The sequence below is a fragment of the Pelophylax lessonae genome, assembly GCF_965119305.1.
Source record: "Pelophylax lessonae genome assembly, chromosome: 5".
NCBI lineage: Eukaryota > Metazoa > Chordata > Amphibia > Anura > Ranidae > Pelophylax > Pelophylax lessonae.
This window is the reverse complement of record NC_138772.1, coordinates 183,254,204-183,278,721: the sequence shown is the minus strand read 5'-3', so window position 1 is coordinate 183,278,721 and position 24,518 is coordinate 183,254,204. Positions and strand designations below refer to the sequence as shown.

Sequence of the window (24,518 nt, the reverse complement as noted above, 5' to 3'; positions counted from 1 at the left end):
CAGGGCACACTAACAGGCCAGATTTTAAGTATTACCTTGGGGAGATGCAGATTAGAATACTGCAACCACTGAGCAGGAAATGATATCACCTGGGATGTATTTCAGTTTTCTTGCAAACCTGGTCTGCTAGTGTGCCCTGAGGACCGGAGTTGAGAAACACTGATTTAGAGGAACACAATTATCTCAAGAGGTGTAATTCCTCTGATTCTCTGTAAAATGAAAAAGCATATATCACTGTCCTATTACAACATCGGCTTTTTACCCCCTGGCCAGGCTGTCAAGTTCATCACTTTTTTGTCCTGTAAAGAGGAACTTCATCAAGATATAGAAAAAAATTAAAAGTCAGCAGCTACAAATACTGTACTGTTAAATCACAGCCAGCTCCCCACTGCGCATGTGCAAGATTGCGAGGTGGGGAGGGTGAGATGAGAAATGTCAAGGCAATGCAAGGCAAACGTTGCAGAAGTAGGAGCAGGTACTGACAAAAAACGGAATGGACTCCACCCCCCTCCCTCCAAAAAACCTGCTACTCAGTTACAGGGAGGTAGAGAATCAGTGAAACTTCACTTTTAGGTGAGGTTTTGCTTCAATCACGTATGCTCACACACCGGCAGTATAGCCTGTAAACTCTTGTGTGCCATTGTCTGCTGGTCAAACCAGCATGATATCTGGTGAGTGATTTCAGACATAAGTGGTGGTGGATTGTCATGAAGGTGCAGTGTTTGCAACACAACAAGGTTTTCACCTTTTTCTACTTTTTGCTGTTTTGTTTCATATATTTTTTTCTGGAGATACAACACTATTTTGTTTGAACACAATGGACAACTTTTGAGCACAATTTTTTATTCACAGAACTGCACGAAAGAACTTTCATACAATTTGAATCTTTATATTTTATTTATTTTTATATATATTATACACACACAGGGCTGCTGTTAGAAATCACGGGGCCCAGTACAGCCTACCTGGCAGGGCCCCCGAATATGTCAAGACAATATTTTCCCAAAAAATACACTAAAATCATTATTAGCGGACACAAACATTATAGAGAACCTGTGTGAAGTAGCCCTTTTTATTTGTTTTTTACATTAAAAAAAAATTTTTTTTTTTAAAAAAATGTTAAAAAGGTTTACAATTATTTTATTTTACAATTTTTTAAATTATTTATTACAATGTTTGATTATTATTATTTTTTTTACAAATTGGGGGGGGGGCACATGGGGAAGGGGGGGAGATCAGAAGCAGGCAGAACAGGGAGGGGGATCGGTGTCGGAGAAGCAATTACAGGAATGATGCCCTGTGTCTGTGTCTCTACCTGCAGCAGCTGGAAACTAACTTTCAGCTGCTGCAGAGAACCGCACAGGGCTACCTTCTGTAATTGCCCCTTCACTCGACCGCACCAGTTCCCCATACTGTTGGGGCCCCCTGTGTACCCAGGCCCTCTACAGGACGACTGTTGGTTCTCCCCTATCAGCGGCCCTGTATATATACATACATGCATTCAATTGTTCTTGATTAGCTTTGATATGATGTGAACAGTTTTAGTTTACTTGTGGAGTTCACAGTATTAACATATACAGGCATCACATGGTTCACAGTTAGTTTATTTAGGTTTGACAGATTTGTTTCACTTGTATCTTAGTGTATCAGTTTAGATGCATACACTATTGCAATAGCACAAAAGCATATCATTTTTTGTCTCACATAATGTGGTAGATTGATAGACACTGATTTTTGAATAGCAATACCCGTTGTTCATAGCACTGGTTTTTGCAGACATGTATTTAAGTTGAGGTTTTTTCTCAGAAACACAGCAGCAGTGCAACATACTCCCATTTCATTAGATCTGGGCATGGTTCCATCATACACAATCATTCCTAATTAATCTTTTAGTTTAATCCACTAATATGTTGCCACCATGGCTGTCTTTAACGTGGGGCAAAAGGGGTAGCTGCCCAGTCATTGTTGTGGGGCCCAAAGCAGCCAAGTCTCATAGTAGATAGGTGGATTTGGCTATCAAACGAGGGGGAAATTGAATGTTCGGGGCTCTGGTGATTGGTTGGATTTTATGTCTTCAGCCTGTGAGGTGATTGGTCAGCTTGGTAAGGTAGACCTTGTCCAGGGAGAGTGCCTGTCAGTCCTGGGCACAGTCACACTGACCCCTCTCCCTCACCATGTCTGGCAAGCTGCAAACCATCGGCCCGCTGAGGAACTTCTTCACCAGAGGGTTCAGCAAGGCGTGCCTGGTGTTTACCTGGTATCCTCTGGACACTATCAAGGTGAGACAAATAGGGGAGGGGGGGCAATGCAGGGGTCTGTGGAGGGAGGGGAAGGGGGCCTGTGTAATGATGGCAGTATGGGGGAGGGGGGTCCTGTGTAAAGAGGGGGGTAGTATGGGGGAGGAGTCCTGTGTAATGATGAGGGTAGTATGAAGGAGGGGTCCTGTGTAATGATGAAGGAGGGAGATCCTGTGTAATGATGGAGGAGGGAGATCCTGTGTAATGATGGAGGAGGGAGATCCTGTGTAATGATGGAGGAGGGAGATCCTGTGTAATAATGGAGGAGGGAGATCCTGTGTAATGATGGGGTAGTATGGGGGAGGGGGTCCTGTGTAATGATGGGAGAAGGAGTCCTGTGTAAAAATTAGGAAAGTAAGGGGGAGGGGTCCTGTGTAATGATGTTTTTTTTTAATAAAGATGTAAGTCTATGACTTTTTTTTTAATCAATGTCAAATCAATATATACCTCTTTGCACCGACAGCACACAAATGTGTGGCCTCTTGGTGGGTAGGCCTTGGTGCCAAGCGGCCACATATTTGTGTGCAGCATTGCAAAACAAGCTGTGCTGAGAGCATGCGCCCTGCACGCTCCCGACACTGTTACCAGTGGTTAAGGCTACGTTCACATGTGGGCGCAGCGGATCCCGGGCAGAATCACAGCGATTCTGCCCGCGATCCGGAAATCATTGCAAATCACGGGATGCCTGTGCATTGCCCGTGATTTGCAATGGCACCCCAAATGCTGTGTGATGTTGCCGCGATTTCCGCATGACACCCAAGAAAGGTACAAGAGCTTTTTTGGGGCGTCATGCGTCCCACGATTTTGTTTGCACGATGTTACCGCAATTCATCAGGCAGAAATCGCGGCAACATCGCACAGCATTTGGGGTGCCATTGCAAATCACGGGGGTTTTTTTTTATGTTTTTTTTACTTTTTTGATTGAACAAACAAAACGACTGCACATTGTTCGTTTAAACAAAAAATAGGGTTAGCAAAGTAAATAAGTGTAAATTAGGTTGTAATGTAGCTAGTTCAAACTTAAGCAGCCCATAGATGGGTTTTAAAAAAAAACTGAATTTTTGTAAAATCTTACCTGTAAAATTCCTTTCTCTGAGTCCTCCGACAGTCGCCGCCTCTTCATATTCGTCACATATGGGGTATTAGACTTTGCTCCGAAGGAGTAGCTAGGCAACAGAATATGTTAACATTAAACCTTTTAACATATCCCACCCTCAAGGGGTGGTCCCCTCAGTCAATACCCTCCTACTTCCTGCAACCATATCTCAGTTTCAGTGGAATAGCAGTAGAGTATACAACCAAACCCCAAAAGAGGGGCGGGGGCGGCGACTGTCGGAGGACTCAGAGAAAGGAATTTTACAGGTAAGATTTTACAAAAATTCCGTTTTCTCTTACGTCCTCCGACAGTCGCCGCCTCTTCATATTCGTCACATATGGGGACGTCCCAAAGCAGTGCAAACATGAGGGGTGGGAAACGCATCCGCGCCGAAAGGCAACGCAGTCTCCGCATCAAAGAAAGGAACCTTACCAAAGGAAGGAACCCAGCTGGGCAACAGGAAAAAACAGGTGCTCAACAGGAGCAACAACCCAGGAAAAGACAAATAACCAGGGGATAAAAAACTTATCCCAACAGCCAGTGGTCCCCAACAAGGGACCCTAGGGAATTGCCGCACTAAGAACCTTGCGGCCAAAGGAAGCATCCGCCGATGCCTGAACATCTACTTTGTAGAATTTTGTGAAAGTGTGCACGGTCGACCAGGTCGCCGCCTTACACACCTGGGCTACAGAAGCCCCATGACGACAGGCCCAAGACGTACTCAGAGATCTAGTAGAGTGCGCCTTCATAGGCACAGGGGGAACCTTCCCCTGCAAAGCATAGGCCTGTTCAACGGTCTGCCTGATCCATTTGGCGATGGTAGAGGCCGACGCCGCCATGCCCTTCCAAGGACCCTCTGGAAGAACAAACAAGGAATCCGTCTTTCGAAAAGACTCAGTCGATTTAAGGTAAACCCTTATCGCCCGAACAACATCCAAAGAATGTAATCTCACCTCCTTTGGATGTTTAGGCTTCGCGCACAGCGAAGGCAAGACAATATCCTCATTAAGATGGAATTCCGAAACTCGCTTCGGAAGAAAAGAAGGATTAGGTCGCAAGACCACTTTATCCAAATGAACAACCAGATACGGAGACTTGCAGGACAAAGCCGCCAGCTCCGACACTCTGCGAGCCGAAGTGATCGCAACCAAAAAGGCGACCTTTTTGGACAACATAGACAACGAGATCTCCCTGATCTGTTCAAAAGGAGCACGTTGTAACACAGATAGAACGAGATTCAAGTCCCAAGGGGGCAGAGGATCCCTCCTAGGAGGAACCAGATGCCGCACTCCCTGAACAAAAGTGCCAACCAAGGAGTTGGAAGCCACGGGACGTTGAAACAGAACGGCCAGCGCAGACACCTGACCCTTTATCGTAGCCAGCGCCAAACGCTGATCGACACCCGCTTGAAGGAAGGACAGCACTCGGGAAACCGAGTACGTGCGGGGTGAAAACCTCCTGGACTCACAACAGGCAAAATAGGCCTTCCAAGTACGGTAATAAACCTTCCCCGAGGAAGACTTCCTCGCGTTGATCAAGGTATGAACGACCTCTGGGGAGAGACCCTTCTCCTTCAGGACCTCGGTCTCAACAGCCAGGCCGTCAAAGCCAGCGACTGTAAAGCAGGATGGTAAATCGGCCCTTGAGACAGGAGATCGTCTCGAAGAGGCAGACGCCACGGGGCGTCGACCGCCAGATTCACGAGGTCTGCGTACCAGGACCGGCGAGGCCAGTCCGGTGCCACAAGAATCACCGTGCTGCGTTCCGAGTGAAACCTGCGAAGGAACCTGGACAGCAACTGAATCGGTGGAAACGCGTACATCAGCTTGTACTGATGCCACGGGGCCACTAACGCGTCCGACGCGTCTGCCCGAGGGTCGCGCGTCCTTGCCACGAACCTTCTCACCTTGTTGTTGAGACGAGACGCGAACAGGTCCACATCTGGAAGACCCCACTTCGCGCACAACATCTGGAAGACAGCCGGGTGGAGAGACCATTCCCCATGATCCAGGGTCTGGCGACTCAGATAGTCCGCCTGCCAGTTCTCCACCCCTGGAATGTGAACCGCCGTTATCGCCGGGACATGAGTCTCGGCCCAAGACAGAATGTCGGCCACTTCTCGAGCCGCTCGGGCACTCCTGGTGCCCCCTTGGTGGTTGATGTAGGCCACCGCCGTGGCATTGTCCGTCTGCACCCGAACCGGGCAGCCCCGCAGCCGGTCCGTCCAGCGATGAAGACAGAGATTTATCGCACGCAATTCCAGAATGTTGATCGGAAGGGAGGACTCCCCCTCCGACCAAGTCCCCTGGGCGGACAGAACGCCCAGAACACCACCCCAGCCCGACAGGCTGGCATCCGTAGTGATTACCGTCCACGAGATAGGACGAAACAACTTGCCCCCGGACACCATCGGGGACTGGAGCCACCACAGAAGGTCTCTTCTGGTGCGATGACTCAACGAGATTTGAAGATCCAGAGATTGAGGTCGCCCGTCCCACATGGACAGGATCTCCGCTCGGAGACCCCGCGTGTGAAACTGGGCGAAGGGAATCGCCTCGAAGGCCGAGACCATCAATCCCAGACATCTCATGCACGTCCGCAGAGACGAGTGCGGAACGTCCCTGAGGGACCTGACTTCCTCCTGAAGAGTTCTGAGTTTGTCTTCCGGCAGGAAGACCTTCGCCTGCACCGAGTCCAGAATCATTCCCAGGTAGGGAAGACGAACCGACGGACTCAGTGTCGACTTTGGAAAATTTATCGTCCAACCAAACTCCTGCAGAGTTTGCATCGTGACAGACAGGTCCTTCTCCAGACCCTGGCTGGTCGCAGACCGAACCAGAATGTCGTCCAGATACCCCAGGACAGAAATGCCCTGGGCCCTCAATAATGCCAGAACCGGTGCAAGCACCTTGGTGAAGACCCGCGGAGCCGAGGCGAGACCAAAAGGCAACGCCACGAACTGGTAGTGATCCTCCGCAATGGCGAATCGAAGGTACCTCTGGTGACCCTCGAAAATGGGGATGTGAAGATACGCATCCTTCAAATCGATGGAGGCCATGAATTCCCCGGGAACCAGGGCAGCCACCACCGACCGCAGGGATTCCATGCGGAACTTGCGAACCCGCACAGAGCGGTTCAGAGCCTTCAAGTCCAGAATTGGACGAACCTTGCCCTCCTTTCTGGGCACGGTGTACAGATTGGAATAAAACCCCCAAAATCTGTCCCGATGAGGCACCGGAACTACCACTCCCTGAGCCCTCAGGTCCCGCACCGCCAGGTGCAGGTCCCGTAAACGCTCTGGAGACAGTTGAAGATTTGAGGGAAAAAATCTGCTCTCCGGCCGAGAGAGAAACTCGATCTTGTAACCAGATTGAACGATCTCCTGAACCCATCTGTCCCGCACGCGGGCCAACCAGGGCTGAAGAAAACCGAGCAAGCGTCCCCCCACCCCAAAACTGGGTGAGGGCGCCCCTTCAGGCCGCACTGTTATGGGCTGCGGATCCGGATTGACCGGACTTCTGTTTTCCAGACCAGGGCTTCTTCTGAGAGCCTTGACCTTTGAACGGTTTGCCCTTGTAGTGCGACCGAAAGGCACGAAAGGACCCCTGAGGGGGCCGAAAATTAGCATGCTTCTTCCCAGAAGCCCCCTTAGCCTTGGGGAAATGGGGCAAGAGAGTGCTCTTACCTCCGGTGATCCCCTTAATCAACACATCCAAGGACTCCCCAAAAAGGCGAGACCCATCATAAGGCAGATTGGCTAAGGACTTACGTGAAGATTGGTCCACCGACCAACATTTCAACCAAACCAGGCGGCGAGACAACACCGCCACGCTGTGCACACGTGCAGCCAACGGGACTAGGTCCAAGTCCGCATCACACAGATACATGACACCCTGGTGGATTTGATCCACCATATCCAGGGTCGCCGGCGAGGCCGAATTGGCCACTAAGACGCGCCTAAGCATCTGCGTCCAACTTGCGACCGCCTGGGCCGCCATGAGAGAGGCAAACAGAGCCTTAAGCATAGAACCCGTAACAGAATAAGTATGACGGGCAAGAGACTCCAATCTCCTATCCGTGGCATCACGGAACACAGGGGAATCCTCTGCAGGAATCGCAGTGGATTTGTTTAAAACCGCAATTGCGTGATCCACTGGGGGTGGCACACACCACCTTTCATCAGTGGAAGGCGAGAAAGGATAACGCAGCTTGAACCTACTTGGTACAGCAAAAGGTTTGCGTAGATTGCGCCATTGTTCCTTAACAGCGCGCTGAAAATCATCATTGCAGGGAAAAACCTGCGGCGTCCTGCGTTTCCTCTGCGTCCCATAAGCCGCCAAGGCAGCGGGGGGACACACTTCATCCTGCAAACGCAGCGTTTGTTTTATGGAAGCAATCAATTCATCCATGATTGCAAGCTCTTCAGGCGAGCCAGGGGGAGAATTATCAACCCCTTCAACTTCAGCCTCCACCTCGGACCCCACTAGATCCAGGGAGGAGCGGGACCCCGATAAGGAGGCCCCCGCCATAACAGCCCCATCACCTTCACCCTCAGAATCAGAGGAAAGAGAAACTCTGGGTCTTTTAGCAGATTGAGCAGCCACCAGCATCTGTACCTGAGCAGCAAGGCCAGCCACAATAGTGGCTAAATCCCCCCCTGGGGGGGAAACAGCGGTCCCCTGGCTTTCCACCAAGGCGGTAGGAAATTTGCCCTCCTGAGAATCCATTGCCCCTATTACAAATGCCGGATAATAAAGGGTTAACTGCCCCTTTAACAAGCGCGGCGAGCTCAGCCCACCGCACCACACACAAGCACAATGAGACCCCCACAGGGACAATAAAACTGACACAGGCAATGGATAAGAAGGATATAACCTGAGGAGACCCTCGCCGCTGCTGCTGCCTCGATCGGTGTTCCTGGAGAAGAGGAAGTGATGCGGCCAGGGCGCTCTATGAAAGCCTATGGGAGGCTACAAGAAAATGGCTGCCATGCATGTAGAACATGCGGCCGGAGCGAGTGTAGGCAAAATGGCGCCGTTTGGTGCCAAAACCGCCGCTCCACAGTACAGTAATGCACACATGTCATCCATGTATACAGAGGCGTAACTAGAACCTTCAGGGCCCCGATGCAAGAAACCATGAAGGGCCCCCCAGACCCCTGGCCGGGGCCCTTCCCTTCAAGCCCGGGGCTCTTCCCACTAATCCTGGGGCTCTTTAATCTCATTGCATGGCCTTTTATTACGGTCCCGCATCAGGATCCTTTCACAAGTTCTGCAGTGGGCCCCCTTCCTGCAATCTTGGGGCCTCCCCACAGTGGTGAAATGCCAGGGCCCGGTCGCAAGTGTGACCTTTGAGATCCTAGAAGTTCACCCACTGGTTTGCTACCGGGCCCCCTGGAGCATGGGGCCCGGTAGCGATTGCAACCCCTGCAACCCCTGTAGTTACGCCCCTGCATGTATAAAAAAACATGTTAGATCGCCGCAGCGATCACTGTATAGTGCCCAAACATGCCACAAAACATGCCCCACAGCACACAGCTTCTCACACTGACAAGGCTGACACACACAGTGTCACACAGCTCCCCCCCCCCCCCTTGCAGCCCACAGCATGCAGCCGAGTGATAGGGAGACAAACAGTGTGAACAGAGGCAGGTTACACAGTCCCAGACTGACACCCCCCCAGACAGACAGGTCCCCACATAGATACACTTACCTCACAATGGCGTGGGGGACCCGCACAGGCGAACAAGCAGCTGCACATGAGGCAGGGAGAGTCGCATACAAGACGCACAGAATGGGGGTTAAGAAACCGCACAGCGTCCAGTGAGGTAGCCACCTCACCAATCATCCCTGCACCGAAAAGGGATGGGTCGTTCACTGTGCCAGGAGCGTTACCTGGCTGAACGCTCGATGGCAGGCTGGGAAGCCACTGACCCACGACCTGCGACCAGGGGGATCAGCCCGAGACCCAGCCCGCATGATCCTCTTCATCCGAAGAACTAACTAATGCTGACAAAAAGAACAGCTAAGTAAAGGTAGAGAGAAAACTCAAACAAAAAATCAAAAAAGAAGAAAGAGTCTGGGGCACAAAGCCCCAGCACAGAGAGAGCCAGCCACTCCTGACAAGCTAGACATTGAAACTGAGATATGGTTGCAGGAAGTAGGAGGGTATTGACTGAGGGGACCACCCCTTGAGGGTGGGATATGTTAAAAGCTTTAATGTTAACATATTCTGTTGCCTAGCTACTCCTTCGGAGCAAAGTCTAATACCCCATATGTGACGAATATGAAGAGGCGGCGACTGTCGGAGGACGTAAGAGAAAACTCAATTCCCCCATACACACATTTGAAGTACTGAGGCCATGTATTCTGTTAGAATATGCTGATCAGTGCTGCTGGCTATAGCCGATAGTAAATATACAACAGGGTGGTTGTACAGAAGTTGATTCAGTAGATCGACTTCTGTACAACCGCCTTGCCCATACATAGGTCGAAATGTTTCTGGTCCCTGCTGATCCATGGAAGGCAGGCTTTATTGACGGCAACTAGCAGTGCTGGGACAAGGTTATCCTGCGCCCAGGGCAAATATGCCAAATTGCGCCCCCACCCCCCTTAACTTAGAGTTAGGGTCAGGGCGTCCCCACCCCTGCAATATCCCATTGTGCCCAGGGCAGCCGCCCCTCCTGCCCAGCCCTTGTCCCATCCCTGGTAGCTAGCTAGACTGTAGCCAGCCTAGACTCTGATTGCCAACTAACGTTATCTGGCTTTTTTGGGTTTTCCATAAGCCCAGGACATTGTTTGCTTCTACTTACTATTATGGAGTGTTTTCCAGTAGATCAGGTGAAGAGATTACAATAGCGTAAGTTATAAATATTTTTTCACACTGGCCATTCACTGAAGGGTTTTTGCCAGTGATGTGGCTGGGGAATAGAATAAATATATGCCATATCTTTTTGAATAGTCCTTTCAAGCTTTGCCTGGAGAGGATGTGTGTGTAGGGGATCCAGTCATTTGCCCCTCAGGTCTTGCCTGGGTTGGATGTGGTTTCAGAGGGTCCAGTCTAGCCCCCTCAGGCCTACTGCCTGGGAGGGAGTAAAGGGTCAATGCTTTTTAAGGCCTTTCTTAAGCCTCGTACACACGCACAGATTGTTGGCCGTAAATTGTCGGCCAACGTCCGATCTGCCGATTGTAGGCTTGTTAGTATGATGCTTCCGACAACCAACTGCGAATTTTTGGCCGAAAAAAATCTGGTGTGCATGCTATAAAATTTTTGTTGGCCAACAACAGAACTGCAGATTGTTCCTCAGTCAGTACAGATTTCGGCAGACAAAAATCAGATGAGCAAGACTGGGCATGCTCAGAGAAGAAAAAACACACGGAAAGTCAACCATCACATGACATCACTTCTGAAGTTGATTTTTGTTGGCCAACAAAAGTCCAGTGCAAGTCTAGAGCACAACAATCTGTGCGTGTGTACGGGGCTTTAGGGTATATCTCAAGAGAAGCCAATATTCGTGCTTATTAGATCTGCTTTATGAGAAAGGAAGCTGAAACATAAAAGAGGAGTTCTATGTAATCAGATGAATAGTCTCATCTTTAAAGTGATTGTAAACCCTCACCTTTTAAAATAACTTATTCAGTTTAAATTAGAAATGAAACACAAAACATGTGTATAGATATAAAAACATTATAAATACCTTTTTTTTTCTTTTTTTATAAGTGATTACATTTCCTCAATTATCAGCTACAGAGGAGCTGAGGGAGGAAAAACAGCAGCACATTAATCGTTCCAGTGAAAGGCTATGTTAGGAAAAGTCTCATCACTGGAGGAGAGCAGGCTTAGCTGCCACCTATGTGTGACCTATTACAAATGCATACTATTTAAACACATAAAAGTCTTCAGTCAGATAGCTCTGAAGAAGAGGGTCTACCCCTTGAAAAGCAGAAGCACCTGGTTCTGCTTCGTGATGCTGCTAATGCACACCTAGAGTTGTGGTTTGAGTCTATTTTTGGAGATTTTTTTCTTTTTCTGTATCTAACTCTGATACCCAACTGGTTTTATGAGTTTATTGCATTATTTTTAAATATATTCGAAAAATTGGTACCTTAGCTAATGCACAAAGCTGCTGCACCCTTCTTGTGCTCTTTCAAACAAAAAATCATTGACAGAGAGGATATCTGTCATTCGGTCATTGGTGGGTCAGTGAGCATTTTTGGGGCAGTTGTAAGCCAAATTATCGGTTAAAAGTCTAGGACCAGAAAAATCCAGCGCCAGTTTTGGTGGTGAATGCTACAAGGTGGACATTTTACCTTGTATTTATCTTGACCACTCAATCAAGTGCAAGAGAGAGTAAAGTAGGATTTTTGCTAGCATATGATAAGTTGATTGAAACAAACATTTTACTAAGCTCAGGGAACATCTAATTTGCAAAGCAAACATCCACTTTGCAAAGTAAAGTGTCTCTAAGCCTTTAGTAAATCAATTAAAATGTCTCAAGGACCTCTACATTGAACAGTCTTGTCTGTCTCAACTACCTCTACATTGAACAGTCTTGTCTGTCTCAACTACCTCTACATTGAACAGTATTGTCTGTCTCAAGGACCTTTACATTGAACAGTCTTGTCTGTCTCAAGGACCTCTACATTGAACAGTCTTGTCTGTCTCAAGGACCTCTACATTGAACAGTCTTGTCTGTCTCAAGGACCTCTACATTGAACAGTCTTGTCTGTCTCAAGGATCTCTACATTGATTGAACAGTCTTGTCTGTCTCAAGGACCTCTACATTGAACAGTCTTGTCTGTCTCAAGGACCTTTACATTGAACAGTATTGTCTGTCTCAAGGACCTTTACATTGAACAGTCTTGTCTGTCTCAAGGACCTCTACATTGAACAGTCTTGTCTGTCTCAAGGACCTCTACATTGAACAGTCTTGTCTGTCTCAGGGACCTTTACATTGAACAGTATTGTCTGTCTCAAGGACCTCTACATTGAACAGTCTTGTCTGTCTCAAGGACCTCTACATTGAACAGTCTTGTCTGTCTCAAGGACCTCTACATTGAACAGTCTTGTCTGTCTCAAGGACCTCTACATTGAACAGTCTTGTCTGTCTCAAGGACCTCTACATTGAACAGTCTTGTCTGTCTCAAGGATCTCTACATTGATTGAACAGTCTTGTCTGTCTCAAGGACCTCTACATTGAACAGTCTTGTCTGTCTCAAGGACCTTTACATTGAACAGTATTGTCTGTCTCAAGGACCTTTACATTGAACAGTCTTGTCTGTCTCAAGGACCTCTACATTGAACAGTCTTGTCTGTCTCAAGGACCTCTACATTGAACAGTCTTGTCTGTCTCAAGGACCTTTACATTGAACAGTATTGTCTGTCTCAAGGACCTCTACATTGAACAGTCTTGTCTGTCTCAAGGACCTCTACATTGAACAGTCTTGTCTGTCTCAAGGACCTCTACATTGAACAGTATTGTCTGTCTTAAGGACCTTTACATTGAACAGTATTGTCTGACTCAAGGACCTCTACATTGAATAGTCTTGTCTGTCTCAAGGACCTCTACATTGAACAGTCTTGTCTGTCTCAAGGACCTTTACATTGAACAGTCTTGTCTGACTCAAGGACCTCTACGTTGAGCAGTCTTGTCTGTCTCAATTTCCTCTGCATTGAACGGCCTTGTCTGTCTCATGGACAACTACATTGAACAGTCTTGTCTGTCTCAATTACCTCTGCATTAAACGGCCTTGTCTGTCTCATGGACCCCTACATTGAACAGTCTTGTCTGTCTCAAGGACCCCTACAATGAACAGTCTTGTCTGTCTCAAGAACCTCTTAGCTGAACAGTCTTGTCTGTCTCAAGAACCTCTTAGCTGAACAGTCTTGTCTGTCTCAAGGACCTCTAGATTGAACAATCTTGTCTGTCTCAAGGACCTCTACATTAAATAGTCTTGTCTTGGAGAGGCCAAGGGTCTTGGTTTTTTTTCAGAAAAAACAATCCCCTCTGGGTGATCACTGTACATTGCAAGGAATTTAACAAACTTTGTTGCAGAGTCTTACCTGTTTCTGCTCTGTAGGAATAACTATTTATTAGATCATGCCTTGTGCAGAACTAAGTCTGAATAGGAGTGACTTTTTTTTATATTTTTGGTCAGCTGATGCACTTGCAGGGCTCTGTTTAGGAGAGTAGCATTCCTTTAGAAATGTTTAACCCTTTAGAAGCATCTCAACAAAATTAACATTTTCTTGCAGAGGATGCCTAAAATCTGACCTAAATCTTATTGCAGCCTTGTGGGAAAATCAATGAGCCAATCACACAAGCAGGAAATTACATCTCTGGGGGCATTCCGTACACTGTGTACAGAATGCTTCCAGGTTGTTGTATTGAATTAAATTTTACAGAAAATGACAGTGCTGCAGATTAAAAAGGAAATACATTTTTAATAACAATAAATTACAATATGTTCTGTGTCGCAACTCTGTATGCTATATATTTTTTTTATTTAATGTGATTTTTTTCTCGTGAAAATGGAGTTACCATTTAATAAGACTGAAACAAAAATCTGCTATGATTGCTATGAGTTAATGAATGTTGCACATCATTAATCTTAGCATTGTTAAATAAGGTCAATAAATCTTCTCGATTATGAGATTTTAATTTAGCATTTTCCATTAATTTCATCTTTTTTTTTTTTGGTCATCTCAATACATAATATTGATTTGATGGTCCAGTGAATTTGATATATATTTGTACCTCATAATACATAAAGGTTTTACCATTTAGGAAGGGGGATATCATAGAACATAGTTTAATACCTGACCTATAATGGCAGAAGCCTTACTTCATGTGGGAACAATATCCTTGTTGAGAAGAAACAAAGAAACCAAAAGCCTTATCTCCAAATCTGATGAAAAACTGCCTCTGTCTTTACAGGGTCAATTTTAATTTAGTTTTTTTTTTACTTTCTATTGCCTGTGCTATCTTTGTTTTACAAAAACGTACTACACAGCCAAAAAATCCCACACATTCAGGAGATGCTACTGCTGCCTCCTTAATGCCTTTTTTTTTTTAATTGCTGAATGGCTATCTTACATTGTGGGATCATGCCGCAACAGCGAACCAAGCGTTCAACTTGTAGTTGCATTGCAGCACCATTGAACTTAACAGGCTAGCTGGAAAGGTGGTGCCTCATGTCAAACTCTGCACCCTGAGCTAAAAATGTGTGCAGCTCTAAAAGGCTGTATTTTTACAATTCTAGTGGTTGGTGCAGTAAAACCACGGTTCAACCGCCTGTTTTTACTACCCCCCGGCTGTCCCTTTGAAAGAGTCCTTACTGCTCTGACCACATTCAGGCAGTGGAGTGAAACCTCTTTGGTGTGCTTTGGGACAGGGCATTGGGTAGTGGGGACAATATCATTGTTGAGAAGAAAGAAAGAAACCAGAAGCTTTATCTCCAAATCTAAAAAAAAAGAACTAACTGTGTCTTTACAGGGTCAATTTTAATTTTTTTTATTATTATTTTTTATTTATTTCATGTTTTTGTTTTACTTTCTATTGCATGTGCTATCTTTGATTTTTAAAAAACGTGTACTACAAAACCAAAAAATCCCACAGCATTATGGGTTAGCTAAATAGCATAGTAGTTAAAGCTTGCTTTGAGGCACAATTTATCTGACACTTGGAAATGAGCCATTTCATAAAGTATGTTTCACTGGAATAAATCACTGCTCTGACTCACTGAGTTCTGTAAACAATGGGCTTCTTTCACTGTAAGCCTGTAAAATGTTAAAAAGAATCCTAAAACTCTACCTGCTGCCTCAAATAGAGAAGACAAAATATTCATATGCTCAATTTCATATACACAGTACATTTAAATAAGAATATATGGGATTTTTTTTTTTTTTTTTTTATAAATTCAATGTTTATTGAAGAGAAAAGGGCATACAATACAATAAACGGCAATGATACATGTCTAAACATAGTCGGTAATCAAGTGACAAGTCAAAAAAGAGAGACCCATGTACTCATGATCCAACAATGATATGCAATAAACGAGAGGTCAGAAGCGATCTGCAGGGCGCCGGTCCTCCAGAAAGGTCTCACCCCCCCGGCATCTCTCAAATATATGGGAATTTTTTACCTACCTGTAAATTTCAAATCTTGGAGTACAGTACGGTACAGAAGACTTATATTTGTAAACCATGGGTTATATACCACTACCTTCAGGTGATTGGACACTGACAAAAATGTTGCTGGGAATGCCCTAATGCACCCTCCTATAACCCCACTCTCTCCATGGGACCCCAGTTTTGTAGCAAGTAATAAAGAGAAGCAGAGAACAGAGGGGATGGACACGTATTTTACTGTACTTCTACATATGGGATTTACAGGTAAGTCAACATTTCTGTTATCTTATTTAAACAGTACAAGACACAGGACTTGTAGTCATAGACCATTGGACATCTCCAAGCAATAAACTGGGGGCTGGGGGGGTGTGCAGCAACTTACAAACAAACTGGCCCACAGAAAATAACAGTAACCAGATCCAAAATTCTCAAAGGACAGCTTTAAAGCACCTTACAGCTGAAGCTCGCTTTAGCAGAGGCTTTGAGGGTGGTACAGGAGTGGCTGAAAATGTTCAAGAGGCAATGCTGCTGCCTCCTGAATGCCTGTTTTTTGTTTTTTTTTTATACTTTAATTTTTAGGTTGCTGAATGGCAAGCATACATTGTGGGACCATGTCACTACAGTGAGCCAAGCGTTCAACTTGTAGTTGCATTGCGGCACCTCCTGTCAAACTCTTCCCCGAGTTAAAAATGTGTGCAGCTCTGTAAAGCTGTATTTTTGCAATTCTGGTGGTTGGGTGGTGGGGGGAGAGGGGGTGTTGGTGCAGTAAAACCACGGTTCAGCCACCTGTTTTTGAAACCCCTTGGCCGCCCCTTTGAAAGAGCCCTTAGTGCTCTAACCACATCCACGCAGTGGAGTGAAATCTCCTTTGTGTACTTTGGGGCAGGACATAGAGTAGTAAGGGCAATGTCCTTGTCAAAAAGAAGAAAGAAACCACCTTAGGGAAAAAGGAGGGCCAGTGGTGACATAGCTCCCCTGTGCTACACTGAATGTAATGCAGTGCAAATAGCTCTGCATTACATTCTTTCCTCGGAAAACTGAGAGGGGGACACAGAAGTGACATTTTACATGTTGCTTCAGGGTCAGCAACAAGAAGGGTAGAGTGGACATGTGTTTCTTTCAGCTCCCTCCCCCTTACCCGGTGGTACCTGCTATGCCTTTCCTGGGCCGACAATGGGCAAGCAGAGCCCGGGATACATGGCGGCGGACGCAAGTTACAAGGGGTGTGCGAAAGCAATCTGGTGGCAGGGCAGCCACTAGAATGCTTCCATCTTGCAGACATGAGTCGGCTTGTTAGATATGCACACACTGAGTGTGTAGGTACTAAGTACAGACCTGGCAGCAAAAGGTTAAAGTCAAAGGATTCTAAATCGAATAGACAAGGCAGAATCTTATCTTTTAAGAGTACTAAGAACTAAATATCGACCGATTATCAGCAAAGCCAATATATCTAGGGCCAATATGCACTTTCCCCTATACATCGGAATCGGCCCCTGAGGTTACCGATATTGCCGATATTTTGGGAAAGTGCTTGTACCGGAGTGATGCCTGCAGCTAGAGGCATCACCCCGGTACTGGCGTCCATAGCCGACGGTCGGCTGTCTAGTAATGACAACCGATGCGGCTGAGAAGCCGCTCGGCTGTCATTACAAGGAGCGGGAGGGGACGCCCGCCGCCTTCCGTGGCTCGCCAGGGTCTCCCGTCCCACCAGGAGACCCAGGCAACCAGCCTGCACGGCCGCCGAAGACCCGATCAAAGCCGCATTCGGCTCTGATTGGGTCTCCATGCAAAAACCGGAAGTGATGTCATGGGTGACATCACTTCCGGGTACTGTCTGGCGCCAGATTCAAAAAAAATTACAGCATTCAAAACAGCCAAACGTGGCGTTTTGAATGCTTTTAAGTGCAGAGGAGGGGTTTGGGGTCTTTTAGGCCCCCAGATCCCTCCACAAGAGTACCTGTCAAATAAAAAAAATATTTTTTTTTGTACAAAAATATCGGCCGATACCGATATGCATTGGCCAAAATATCGGTTTTGGCAACGAAAAACCGATATCGGTCGATCACTACTAAGAACTAGATGCTGATCCAGGTCAAACTGAAGGAAGACTAGGACATGAAGAATAGAATATTAATAAGGATTGAGATGCCCGGTTTCACACCAGCCAAAATATGCCTTCCAGGTGCCAAAGTAGATCCTATGAGAGGTAGTTTTTCTCGCTTTGAGTAAGGTGGGAATGACAGGGTTCTCTATCTTTTAGGCCCTGTGTAACCTTGTAACAGGAGGTCTGGCCTGTTTGTAAGTTTGTTCTCCAGGAGTCTGTGTATCAGGGCCAGATCTAGCCTGTCTGATGTGGGTGCGTGCACTCAAATGTCAGGGGGGTAAAGAATAGGAGCTTAGCAGGGCAGTGTACAGGGCGTCAGCAGTGCAAAGGATAGGATTAGCAGTTTGTAGGGCAGTGTACAGAGGCTATTGGTTTTTAGGGTAGTGTATAGAAGTCATCAGGGCAGAGGACAGGAGGGAGCAGGGCAGTGTACAGGGAGTCAGCAGGGCAAAGGATGGAAGGTCAGCAGGGGACGAGCTGAGAACAGGGTGGGTCAGGCAACAGGGGTCAGTTTTGGCAGGGCCGAGGACAGAGGTCACAGCTGGCAGGGCAGAGGACAGGGGTCATGACTGGAGAGGCAGATGACAGGAATCACTGCTGGAGAAGAAGAGAACAGGGATTATCATTGTCAGGAAAGAGGACAGGGGTCAGTGCTGGCAAGACGTAGAACAGGGGTCATCATGAGAGAGGCAGAGGACAGGGAACACCACTGGCAGGGAAGATTACAGGATTCATCTTCCCTGCCAGCGGTGGCTGAGGATGGAGATCATCGCTGGTAGGACAGAGATCACCGCTGGAGAGGCAGAGGACAGGGATCAACACTACAGAGAGAGAGGACAGGGATCACTGCTGGAGAGGCAGAGGACAGGGTTTACCACTGGAGAGGGAGAGGAGAAGGATCACCACTTGAGAGGGAAAGGACAAGGATCACAGCTGGAGGGGCAGAGGACAGGGATCACCTTTGGAGAGGCAGAGTACAGGGATCACCACTGGAGAGGGAGAGGACAAGGGTCACCACGGGAGAAGCAGGGGACAGGGATCACCATTGGCAGGGCAGAGGACAAGGATCACCACTGGAGAGGCAGAGGACAGGGCTAACTGCTGGAAAAGGAGAGACAGAGGTCACCGCTGGAGTGGCAGAGGAAAGGGATCACCACTGGCAGGACAGAGGACAGGTATCACCACTGGCAAGACAGAGGAAAGGGGTCACTGCTGGAGAGGCAAAGGACAGGGATCATCAATAAAGAGAGAGGGAACATGGATTACCACTAGAGAGGGAGAGGACAAGGTTCACCCCTGGCGAGGCAGAGGACAGGGATTACCGCTGGAGAGGGAGAAAGTAGGGATCACCGCTGAAGAGGCAGACAACAGGAATCACCCCTGAAGAGGCAGAGGACAGGGATCACTGCTGGAGAGGCAAAAGACTGGGATCATGGCTGGGGAGGGAGAGGACAGGAATTAATGCTGGAAATGCAGAGGACTGGGATCATGGCTAGAGAGACAGAGGACTGGGATCGTGGCTAGAGAGACACAGGACTGGGATAACCACTGGAGAGAAAGAGGACAAAGATCACTGCTGGAGAGTCAGAAGATAGGGATTACCTCTGGAGAGTTAGAGGACAGGAATCACGGCTGGAGAGGGAGAGGACAATCTCACGGCTGGAGAGGCAGAGGACAGGGATCACTGCTGGAGAGTCAGAGGATAGGGATTACCTCCGGAGAGTCAGAGGACAGGAATCACGGCTGGAGAGGGAGAGGAAAATCTCACGGCTGGAGAGGCAGAGGACAGGGATCACTGCTGGAGAGTTAGAGGACATGGATTATCTCTAGAGAGTCAAAGGACAGGGATCATCGCTGGAGAGTCAGAGGACAGGAATCACGGCTGGAGAGGGAGAGGACAATCTCACGGCTGGAGAGGCAGAGGACAGGGATCACTGCTGGAGAGCTAGAGGATAGGGATTATCTCTAGAGAGTCAAAGGACAGGGATCATCGCTGGAGAGTCAGAGGACAGGGATCACCTAGCACTTGGCTGAGTTGCTTTCCCATCCCAGCACTGTGCACAGCTCCTCCTGAACCATACTACACAGAGCTGAAATCAAATTCTTTTACTTACAGCCACAATCTTCACAGGGTGTAGCTGGCTGCTATGTTGCCATTCTGACCTGTGACATTCCCTCGTCGGAATGGCTGTGTAGCTGCAGTAGCCAGCTACACCCTGTGAAGATTGTGGCTGTAAGTAAAATAATGTGATTTCAGCTCTGTGTAGTGTGAGGAGAAGGAGCTGTATACAGTACTGGGATGGAAAAGGAGCTCAGCGGCAAGGCAGAGCATCCAGGTTGGAGGGGGGTGGTCAAGGGGCTTTGGGGGGTGCAACTGGGATCTGCGGGGGGCGCAGTCCACCTCAGCACCCCCCTAGATACAGCCATGTTGTATATGTATGTATGTGTAGCAAGTTCTCTTGAGCCAATTTGGGAAATGAGGATCAGTGGAATCTGTTCTTTATCTATTTTGCAGAGTAGCTGAAGAAGATTCCTCACTAGAGGGGAATGCATAAACCACTCTGAATGTGCCAAGGTATTCTAACAAACCTCAGAGGGCTTCACAGAACAGCTGTATTTATATGGAGATTAAATTACACACAGGTGGACTCTATTTACTAATTAGATGACTTCTGAAGGCAGTTGGTTCCTCTAGATTTTAGTTAGGGGTATCAGAGTAAAGGGGGCTGAATACAAACGCACGCCACACTTTCAGATATTTATTTGTAAATAACCCCCCTCTCTGCTCTAGGTAATCAGTTTAGTAGCAGTATTAGAAGAGTCAGAACTCCATAGAGGGATGCTGTGTCCGTTGATGAACTCAGAGAAATATATTTTACGGTAAGTACAAAAATCCCATTTTCTCTTTCGTTCATTGACGGACACATCGCTCCATAAATCATAACTAGTGGGACGTCCAAAAGCAGTGCGAAAGGAAAATGAGGGGGTGGGGAAAATAACCCAAGGCTAAACATAACAGCCCTTAACCAGGACACAGAAGTCTTAACCGGGTCACAGGAGTCCCGTCTGAAAAATAAAGATTTAAAGAGGAAAGGGAACAGCCCCTCTTAAACAGCAGCCTGCAAAACTTTGCGGCCAAAAGAAGCATCCGCAGATGTCAATGTATCTACCTGAAAGAATTTCATGAAGGTATGCACGGACGACCAAGTGGCCGCCTTGCAAACATGCGATATTGAAGCCTGATGGGGGAAGGCCCATGAAGCACTCAGCGCCTGAGTAGAACGGGCCGTGACAGGAAAAGGTGGAACCTGATCTTTAATGGAATAGCCCTGAGTCACCATCTATCTGATCCATCTTTAGGTGGTAGCCAAAGAATTGGCCAGCCCTTTTCTTGGTCCGTCTGTAACCACAAAAAGTGAGTCTGACCTCCGAAAAGACTCAGTAGCTGCCAGATACACTCGAATTGCACGAACCACATTCAAGGTATGCAAAGCAAATTCCTAGGGATGAGCCGGCTTGGGACACAAGGAAGGCAACACAATGTCCTCATTCAAATGGAAGTCAGAAACAACTTTGGTCAGGAATGATGGACAGGGATGAATAACCACTTTATCCCCATGGACCATTAAATAGGGACTGCGACGGGATAATGCCACCAATTCCGATACCCTGCGGGCCAAGGTTATAGCCACAAAGAATGTCACCTTCTGAGATAACATTGGCAAGGGAATCTCCCGAATATTCTCAAATGTAGGTTTCTGGAGAACCAAAAGCACTAAATTTAAATCCCACGACGGCAAAGGAGACCGTACAGGTGGGGCCACATGTTGAACCCCCTGAATAAGGGTAAGAAGTAAAGAGTGCGTGGCTAGGGGTTGCTGAAAGAAGATTGCCAAGTCAGACACCTTGCCTTTGATGGTACTCAAAGCCAACTTCTGATCAATGCCCTGTTGCAGAAAGATTAAGATCCGACCCACAGAAAAGGATCGGGGATGAGTGTCAATCGACTCACACCAAGAAATGTATGCTTTCCACGTACGATGGTATATCTTGCTGGAAGACAACTTCCTCGCTTTCACCACAGTAGGGGTCACTGACCCAGACAAACCTCTGCACTGGGACCCCCTGCCCTATACCCACACTGCAAACAGCAGGGCATGCACCTAGGGGTCTCCTACACTGGGACCCCTCCAGACTACCAGGGTGGGACACACACTATCCCAGGACCCTTACAGAGTGGGGAAAGCAAGGGAGACCCCAGGGGTCTCTGCTGCATTCTCTGCCCTGAGACCCCCACCAGACTCTAGGTCCAGATAAGGGGGAATAGGAGTGGGGGAAGCCCAGCTCAGTGAGGGATTTAAGGATGGGAGGAGGGAACCTACTGGCAGGTCCGACCCTCCCTGGAGGTTACCCACGTCCACCCCAAAGAAAATACTAAAAGGGGAGAGGGGTGACTGTACTTACCCTTCCATTGTGCGAGTAATGCTCCAGACAGAACTCCTCGCCACCGAAGTAGGAGAGCTGTCGGCCAAGGGACCGCTGCGACTCAGACCCTAGCCCCGTTGTATGCGACCCTGCGAGATGTTTAACTGGCGGGCCAGCCTCTGTCCATGAGGCTATGTTGAGGCCGACATAGCAAGTAGCTGCGGTTTGCATGTGCTCGCTGGTGGGACCACTGGATCTAGATTATCCAACCTGTCACCCAGCCCGACAGATGATTGTAGATCCCTCAAGAGAAAACAAAAAATATGTATGGAAGGAGAAAATTGCTAGGACCAGAGATCCCAGCCGGGAGCCTAGGTCCTTACTCCTGACTAGACAGATTAAAACTGAATACCTAGAGCAGAGAGGGGGTTATATACCAGCTGAGGACAACCCATGGGCGTAGCCAGGTGTTTTTTGTTCTGCCTAGTCCTACTCCTGGAGGAGGCAATATAACCCACTAGTTATGATTTATGGAGCGCTGTGCCCGTCGATGAATGAAAGAGAAAACACATTTCATTGTAATACTTTTTGTCAATAGAATTAATAGAAAATAAAATAAATTTTTCAAAGACTGTATTGTCAAAAGATAGGTTTGTTTCTCTTGACAAAAAATAACTGTATGTATTACTTAATTATTTAAATTATGACAGTATTATCAATAAATAAACATGGCAATTGTAGAAACAAAACTTAGAACAGAGTGGTGGGAATTGATTATGCAGTTGAGAGTGAATGTATATAAAAGAGTTAAGGTACTGATAAAAGTCAATCATTTTTATTACAAAGAACCAAAGATTGTTCATAAAATTGCTGATAGGCAAACACAAATATTTTAAACACAGTACATAGGTTTAACAATAGACAACCACAATAACTTGAACAGTCTATGCATTCTGCAGAAATCTCTGCTTCAATAGAACCTTATACATCTTATATGTGCTTGACCGAAGGTAATAAACTTTTTACTGAAAAAATAACAGAACAAATAAAACTCATAACACCAAAGAAAAATGGGAACAATAACCCCACATATATAAAGAGAGCAAAAGAAAGATTTATATACATGCTCTGCCTATTTTGGAGAAGCCAGTATGTGGTTGATTTGAACACCTGCCTTATCATAATTTGTTCATTAGGCCGAATATCATTTTTCCTTTTTAGCTTTTGGACATCAAATCTTCTGTGGATATCTAATTGAGCAGTATTTTGGGTTACTATATTTTATCTTTAGACCTTTTAAACACTCCAGCTCATTGTGACTTTTTCTAATGGCCATCTTATTGAACCTTGTTGTGTATTTTGGGTAAGATTCGGCTTTCTCTTAAATATATTTTGAGAATTTTATGAGACAACCTTGTAGCAAGCCTTCATAGCTTTTATTTTGGGTTCATTTCAGTCTTTGGGAACTCTGTAAAGGTTCCCCCCATGGACTGGTGGCCATTTTTCCTTTGCCCCTGAGTTAGGAGCTGTATAAGGCTATTAAGGTCCTGATGAAGTCGAAATATCCACATAACGCATAGACCGATCGAGTTTTTGTGGTTTTCTAATGTCGCACCTATGTACTATGTTTTAAACCACATTTATTTTACCACATTTTATGTTTGCCTATCAGCAATTTTAAGAACAATCTTTGTTTGATTCTTTGTAATAAAAATTATTGGCTTTTAACAGTACCTAATCTATCCTTTTATGCATTCACCCCCAAAGACATATTTAAAATCCCACTACTCTGTTCTTATTTTTGTTTATGACTACTATGGGATGATGCCTCCAGGAGTGTAGTCATATACGGACATTTATTTATTGCTCCTTCAAAACTAACATTGGTTTGCCCATAGCAGAAACGTCAAAAATTACTCTGTACATAAGAAGTCGTATATAGAAAAGAGAGCTTAAGTTGGATAAACAACAACTTGACAGTTTGGGAACTGTTCATTGGCACCTGGAAACACTAGTGCCAGTGAACAGTTCCCAGTCTGTCAAGAGGTAGTTGGTGTTATAAGCAGGATGAGTGGATGCTTGACTCAAGCTGAAAAAGATTTAAACATTAAAGTGGTTGTAAAGTTAGTGAGTACCATTACTGCCAGACCCTCTGGTATACCAAGGTATAATACAAAGTGTCAATATTTATTTTAAATGATGCTGCTAACTACCTTATTTCAGAGCATCACTGTGCAGTCATGTGATCTCCGGCTGCTCTCCCACTTTATAAGGACTACAGTGGGAGGAGCTGATATTCCCCACTGACGTCAGCTTGGAGGTCACGTGACCGCTGTGCTGTCCGCTCAGCCCCTCCCGCTGTAGTTCTTAGATCAGGAGAGGAGAGCGGCGGGAGGTCAGGTGAACGCACAGTGGTGCTCTGAAATAAGGTAGTTAGCAGCATAATTTTAAAATAACATTGACACTG

At 46.6% G+C, this 24,518-nt stretch overlaps 1 protein-coding gene across 2 annotated transcripts in view; it reads right to left on the bottom strand.

Moving 5' to 3' along the window:
- Positions 1–24,518, bottom strand: part of CLEC3B (C-type lectin domain family 3 member B) — a 38,549-nt gene that overhangs the window by 4,049 nt on the left and 9,982 nt on the right. The gene's annotated exons all lie outside the window — the stretch shown is intronic.